We start from the raw sequence: 8050 nt of genomic DNA on the forward strand, positions 1-8050 counted from the left end.
TAATAAGAGTGTCCTAAATGGACTCTCCCTTTTTCTTAAAAAACTTAATCCTCTTCTATTATCGTAATAATGATGCTACTATAAAATCAAAATATTCTACATTTATCATTTAGGTTGTTTTTTTCTTAGTGAACCATGAATGAAATATTTATACTTTGTGTTTCGTACATGTGAAATGTGAAAATGTTGAGAGTAATTGTTATATAATAATGTCTTAATAAAGCCGCATAATCCGTATCTTTCAGGGTCCGTAAAACAAACAATGACAAGATATGGTGTAATAGCCCTAAATAGTTATGAACTTTCCCCAAATTACAAGTCTAGAAAGTAAGAGGTCAAAAGATATAAATACGCGGTCCGACAGAAAGTCAAAAGTGAACGCCCCCAAAGCTTAGAAATGCTACTTTGCGCATGTCCGGAAATAAAAGTTGTTTACCGCAATGGAGCGAGCTTTGCAGTGAAAGCTCGCCGGCTTAGAATCAACTGCTGATTCGAAGTGAATAAGGAAATTATTTAAACTAAGAAATGTTGTGAATTGCTGAGAATATTATATGGAAACGAATTCGAGCTATGACAACAACTATGATTTATGAATGATCTACCAAAACCACATAAACTGACTTCTCTTCGTCTCTATAAGGTGAGTGGGGCCCCGAAGTGGTAACAGTTATATTCTATAAGTGTTTGGTCCACTTTTGGAATTGGTTATATAGTAAAATAGAGATTAGAAATCAGGAAAAATGTTGATAAATTGGGGAACATATTACAGATTTAATCTTGGATTACAACAGAAGCATTAATAGAGTCGTATTATACGCGTTTCCTTAAAAGATGATCGCATTCTTCAGTGTTATACATGTACGATATACATGTAGCTACTGTTACAGGCTTACAGCGTCAGGAGTGTGATATCTTTTCCGATATCTATTTGTGTATTTATGTATATCATTAATATATATCCTTTTACTGTATGCTATGGATACTACTGTATTAAAGAAGCCACTTTCAAACTTACAAATGTACTTCATCAGTGCTCGCGTGTGTAAGATTGTATTTTTTAGACTTAGTCACTTAGTCACGTATTCGTTATCCTATCTGCTGGTCTTAATTATATAAAATTCACACCAATACATCATAAGTGGTGTAAGTAAAGAATAGTAATTGACTTTTAATATATGTATTATATATTATGTTCAATACATTTAGGCTTCATAAATTGTGGCACCAATTAGTACCATTATTCTTCACATGAAAATGCCTAGACCCCTGTAATTCAAGAAATGACTAACTTGTTAGTATCTAGTGAGGTTTGATTTTGATAAACGTGTTCAAAAGATGTGTAATTGTTATAAATTTGTGTTTGACAGAAAACAATTGGAACTAGTTTGTTTTACATGTAGGCTTACACTGAAAGATTATGTACATGCATGTATACAGTATTTATCTATGTACATAACTGACATTTACTCCATGTTTTCTTTATAGAATGTATGGGACCTTCAACCGGATGACAGAAGTGCAAGATGTGATGGCAGCTCGCCCAAAAATAAAAGGGAAAAACAACTACATGTATCTCTGAGATCAAAACTGACAGTAAAAAATAAAGTCTGTTTGTAATGTACCCATTATGAACCAGAAAGAAATTATTTTCAAGAAGGAAGGACAGAACAAACCTAGCATAGTTCTTTACTATTATCACCAGGATATTTTCAAATTAATTTCTTCTTCACACAAATGAAAAAAGGAATAATAATGATTATTGCATGTTTACATACCTAGTATGTATAACTTTTGAATAATTTATATGGGACATGGATGTAATTCCAATTTATGAACAGTAAACCAATTAAAATACTAAATGTCATTTGTCTGCGTTGTTTAATTATGTAGTGTTCATTTTAGAAATGTTCAAATACAGAAAATAAATAGCAAACAAGACTGGAGCTAGATCAAAGGTTATTTGGGTCAAAAGTCAGTGTCAAATCTCAAGATTTTGGCTCTATAGATATACACAAATCCCTATGTGTAATAAAAAAAATCTTGTGTAATACACAGATTGTACATATATATAAGAATATCCATATATCTGTAGAGACAATTATCTGTGTTGCATGTTGTTAAATTGCATTATTCATTATTGACTATTTTAAGTTGTAAAGTTTTGATTGAATTAGAAAGGAATAAACTGACAATAACTTCTAATTAGTCCAGGTCAATCAAGGTCTACATGTATAAGCTCTTAGCAACTTCACTTAGTGTTTGGAGAAAGATCACACTAAAGGAATTAGTATTGCTTGAATATATAAAAATAAACTAACAATATACAACTAATAAAGTTAGATTTTCCACCAGGTTAGACTATTTACATACTAAAAAATGAATTTTACTGCAATTACTCTGATGACATGAGAATCACATGCTATGGTCAGCTCATTTACTGCTGGATACTATTTTGAACTCCAGTCATTTTTTTATTGACATAAAATTCAATGCACAATATGTGTACATGTACACTATACAATGTACATTGTATATCTCAGAATGTGCTATTTGTGCATGAATATGATTGTATAATAAACACATAGGTCTTTCATTATACATGTTTCTGATTCATTTGATTCAGAGGCAAATTCACGGCTGGACATCATATTATATGGTAGCAATATGGTTCATTGGCAAGCTATCATATACATGTACATGTACATCACAAATTTAACCAAGGGAGCTGTATTCATTATCTACATTATCAGAAAATATATACATAATTGCATGTTAGACATTCAGAACTTTTAACACACATTAAACCGCCTTATTGCAACCTCAACCCCATTCTTTCTTTTATTTTTTTTTTTAATTTTCTGTAATCCTTGAAATCATATAACCAAATGTTTATAGTTTCACCAGAAATTTATCATCATGTTTTTAACGAACATGGAGCTTTTGCAACATAAATATCATAAATATACATACAATAACATGCATGTATTAAGTTTTATACTCGTTTATGGCGGTACATTGTGATTTTTTAACTAATAGATATGTATGTATACATGTACATTGTATACACATATGATATTGAACAAAAATGCATATTATGTCAAGTTTGCTCTCCGTGCTTATTTTACTTGATTTATTATTTTATTTTATTTGGACCTTTATAAAACAAGTTATATGGTTATCCAAGGCAAGTCAAATATCGTCTGAGATATTTATTTTAAAAAATATCACCAGAGATTTACATGTAGATAACCATTTTCGTCTCTATATAGTACGATGTGTCTTGTCTATTTCATCATTTATCAATTCCATTATTTATATATCTGGTACATGTTTGTACAATTTATTATCTTGTCTAGTACGATGTATGGTATCGCAACACGTATTTTATACGAAGTTGAAATGGTGTGTTCTTGTTTCTCCCACTTTTTTATAAAAACATATAGGGGCAGTTATGTTGTGACAGCAGTTATAGTCTGCTTCACATATCCCTTACCTGGATTTTACCTTTGTTCTCCCACATTACCTGGATTTTACCTGTGTTTTTCCACATTACCTGGATTTTACACATTGTTTAAAGTTATCTAATTTCATAATTATTTAAACAATATTTACATATCATATACCATTTTCATCAGCTAAGTCTATAGAAGACAGTGATACTATATATAAGGAGATGCCTTACAGTTTTGAATTTTAAATCAGAGAATATAAAGAGATGTTTTATTTGAATTAATACATATTAGAAAATTACATTATAGGACATTATTTTTATTATGATGGCAATATATTTTATTTATCTATTTAATTATGTGCATAATACAATAATGTGCGATTGATTTAATTATTTGATTACTCTGACTTAATTTGGCTTGTTCTCACTGCTACTTTTGTTAATTAACACCTGATGGTTTGGGTCCATCAACTGAATACTTAATTGATGAGTGAAGAATCAGTAATCAAATAATTAGCATACATGTAGGTCTGTAAGGACATCAGAGAGGTTTGACTTTCACAGTTCTCTATCAACCACTAACATGGCAAACGCACAGATTCAGGTGAAAATTCTTAGAAATAAATTTGGAAGACAGAACATTGCTTATAATGGTTACATCCACTGTGTGAAGAACAACAGAGGAGAGATGCACCATACCCGACTACCCCGCCATACTGAACTGAACCTCCAACTCAACCCGACTACTGTTTTCCTGGACTTCGAGACCGCTGCCCAGAATGCCATTCGCTCCGTATATGTTTTTTTTCATTTCACGCAGTGTATTTGGAGGAAAGCCCAGCAAACCGGACTTAACAACTCTACGCCGACAACGACAACATCAGACGACTGTTACGACGAGCCGCAGCCCTACCCTCTAGTCCCTTTAAACCATATAGAAGATGTCTGGTTCCACGCACTCAACGACCTTGAAGATGCTGATGTACCACACGACACCACCGCATTCACCGACTACGTCATTACACAGTGGATAGAGCGCGACCAACCACTCTGGAACCACTTTGAGTCCAAGGGCCCTCGAATAACGAACCATGTAGAAGGATGGTACAACAAAATCAAGAAGAAGGTTGAACACTCCCACCCAAATATCTACAGCATCATCCGTGTGTTCTAGGAAATCCAGGCCAACAACGAGATTACGCGCATCCACATCCAACTCGCAGCCGGACGACAAACCAGACCCAGAGCTAAACGGTACCGAAACATCAACAGCCGCCAACTGAAGGAAAGTTTGGAGACTGGCGCAATGGATGTGATTCAGTACACAGACGCAGCATCCCATCTTCTGCATTTAGAGTGATGATAACAAACTTTCATAACATTTGCATCTCATTAATGCTAGTACGTGCTTTAGGTTTCATATGTTGTACATGTGTGTATATATATATATGTGTGTGTTTTGATTTTAATTAATTATCCCTCATTAATGTTTAAGTTTAGTGCTTTAAGTTTCATATGTTGTACATACAAACGTTTTAATTTTAATTAATAATCTCTCATTAATGTTTAAGTGTAGTGCTTTAAGTTTCATATGTTGTACATACAAACGTTTTAATTTTAATTAATAATCTCTCATTAATGTTAAAGTGTAGTGCTTTAAGTTTCATATGTTGTATATATTTAAATGTTTTAATTTTAATTAATTATCTCTTAACAATTAATGTTTTATTACATTTTACATTTTAAGATGGTGTGATAAAATATGAAAACATTTGAAATGGGAATAAAATGCAGAATAGGTATATTCACAGTTAATAGAATTGTGACTATTTGTAAAATTACAGGTAAAAAATCTATCTGTAAGTCAGTACTTTATCAGAACAGACTATAATTGGTGTGCCATTGTTCTCCTGTGTTTGTATAATTCCTTTCATCTCGAAAAAGTGGGAGAAAGAGGAACAAACCGTTTAAGGTTTTTTTTTTTTTTTTTTGTTTAAATACCGTTCCCACAAAAATCCCTCCGATGGCCCCCGGAAATTAGGCAAAGCATAGTCAACCGATCGCCGTATTGTAAACACTCAAAATGAGCGAATGTAAGTATTGTTCACATGACGATAATGTATATATATTGTTCTGGGGACTCTTTAACTTCATCACATAACAAAACATTCACTTGTTCATGAAAAGTAATAAGTTCTTCCGTAGAAGTTCCTGCTAACATGAACGACACACTTTTGACTGGGCACGCCATTTCGTTTGGTCTGGAAAGTCACGTGATCGTCTACGATTGAAAATGCATATTCAAACACTCTCGATATCGAATTTTTAATCATTAATTTCTTTTGAACTCGGGACTTTTTGGGTGTGTAATTAGGGGAAAGTTGATAACTTTTTATAATATATGTACCCTAATTTTCTTTTGTTGATTTACGGACCCTGAAAGATACGGATTATGCGGCTTTAATGTTATGTACATATACTTGTCCATCCTGTCATGCCTATACACTTGTATTTGTTTTATCCCTCCTGTTACACATTATAATAAGTCTGGGTGTAAAATAAAATCTTTGAATCGTTGAATCGCAAACACATAAAAATCTGCGAAATTGCTTTGGTTGGAACTTACACTAATTATGACAAATAGCAAAATACCAAAAATATGATTTAAGTAGCACCAATTGTAAATCTCTTTAGGTATCACATATAAAAAGAACAAAACGTTAACGTCAACCGACCCTAGTCATGCCACGAGGAATTCCTTTTGCCGAAAGGCGAGGTTCGAGTTATTTTTTTTCGAGTTTCAAGTGAAATTTTTCGGACTTTGAGTAACAACGTAGTATTTTAAAATTAGGATTAGGCGGTAAATTTTTCATTTACATTTTATTTGAAATGACTGCCCACACTCTTCCATTTCACCACACCGTTAAATACAACCAACTGAAGAAATAGACTTTACCCAATATACGTTTTTAGAAGTCAAACATGTATTGTTATAAACGACATAAAAGCCGAAAAGACATCCTTGTAAATGTGCACTTTTTCAAGATCGTTAATCGGAGTGATTACTTCTGTCGATATGTGTATTATACATATTATTTCTCTTTAAACATGCTCCAACCTCACACATGTTTTGTTTTTCTCTATCAAAACAGAAGCAGAAAAATTAGTATTTTTCTTCAGTTACAAAAGTTACTTACTTTACACCATTACCACCATTGACAAGTTTTAACTTCTCATTTTACTTCAAGATAAAAATATTAAAAATAATTAATTGCATCTCGAAAAAAATCCGTGGCAATATATAGAATGGAGGTACTATTGCACATACATGTACTTTAAAAGCGAAATAAATTATATTATTTTTTTGTGATAATCAGACATATATATACACGATTAAACATTAGTTATAGCACAGGAGTTTGACGTTCTGTCAATAATATATAGTATACATATATAAAAAATACCCCTATATATAGAACGTCAAACTCCTGTGGTTATAGTTATATTGATGGGTATCGTTCATGCTCTGCCAGTGGTGGAGCATCTTTTAAGTATTAAGAGGGCGTGTCAATAAGCATGATAGTGTACTTATGACAAGCTTGCACGTCTTATCATAATAGGCGCATATCATACGTATACAATGCAACCCTGTCCCTATAAAACCTAACTATCAAGATAACAGCAAAGGTAAAATTCTGTGCTTTACATTCAAATCAGTAAATCATTCAAAACAAATTAAATTTTCACTGTCCATTAACATTTGTAACTGTGTAATTACTCCGAATTTATACATGGGGAGAGATAACGCAGTAAAACTTCTGAAATTATCAAATATTTTTTCTTTGAAATACTCATATCATACAATATTTTCTATGACCCTGAATTATTTGATATTTCCTATCCCTGAAAAGTTTAAATTTGATTATAAGACAACTTAACAACGTGAAAATCGCTAATTTCATCAACCTTACCTCTTTCTGTATGAATGCCTTAGACAAGCTATAGTGACTGTGTACTACATAGAGCCGGGACGTGGAAACTACGGACCGGAAGATGGTTTCCGAATTAGTCGAAACAAATCCTAATCAAAATACGACTCGGAAAACCACTCCTATCTTTCCGGTAATCTCGGATATTTTTCTGCCGAAACAGCGAAAAGCACCGATGTTATTCCTAATCTATTATCAACACTTTTATAATTTCTGTAAACATGAAACTATTTTTTCCGGTCACAGTTACGACAAAATTTGGCGCTTTATCTTTTTTTCATTTTAGTGTGTTTGCTATTTGACAATAGTTAAAACGAAACCTCCACCGGAAAACGTGAACGGTATGCATGATCTAGAGATCAAAGACATGTAATACATGAAGATGACCAAATACACGAAACTTGTCTTTTGACGTAAGAAATGCTATAAAACTTTGCTGTCAAGAAAAGGTTCAGATATAGACAACATAAAATTTGGCACAATACATGGCGAAATGTCACTCGAAAGAGAGTAAGTAATGATGTATCTAGGATGTTTGTCTAGTCTAATTCCGTTGATTAGGCTTTTTTGATATTACGACACACAATATCTGAAGATAATTGATGAATTT

At 32.5% G+C, this 8050-nt stretch overlaps 1 protein-coding gene across 2 annotated transcripts in view; it reads right to left on the bottom strand.

The window, feature by feature from the left end:
- Positions 1 to 8050, bottom strand: part of LOC138315969 (histidine N-alpha-methyltransferase-like) — a 30510-nt gene that overhangs the window by 20270 nt on the left and 2190 nt on the right. Inside the window, exon 1 of one of the 2 annotated variants that reach the window (XM_069257401.1) lies at positions 7423 to 7570. The exons of the other annotated variant lie outside the window; for it this stretch is intronic. The gene's annotated coding sequence lies outside the window, so the exon portion shown is untranslated. Of the gene's footprint in view, positions 1 to 7422; positions 7571 to 8050 lie in introns of those variants that run through there. 2 annotated transcript variants of the gene reach the window in all.

The sequence above is a fragment of the Argopecten irradians genome, chromosome 2 (assembly GCF_041381155.1).
Source record: "Argopecten irradians isolate NY chromosome 2, Ai_NY, whole genome shotgun sequence".
In the NCBI taxonomy this organism is placed as follows: Eukaryota; Metazoa; Mollusca; class Bivalvia; order Pectinida; family Pectinidae; genus Argopecten; species Argopecten irradians.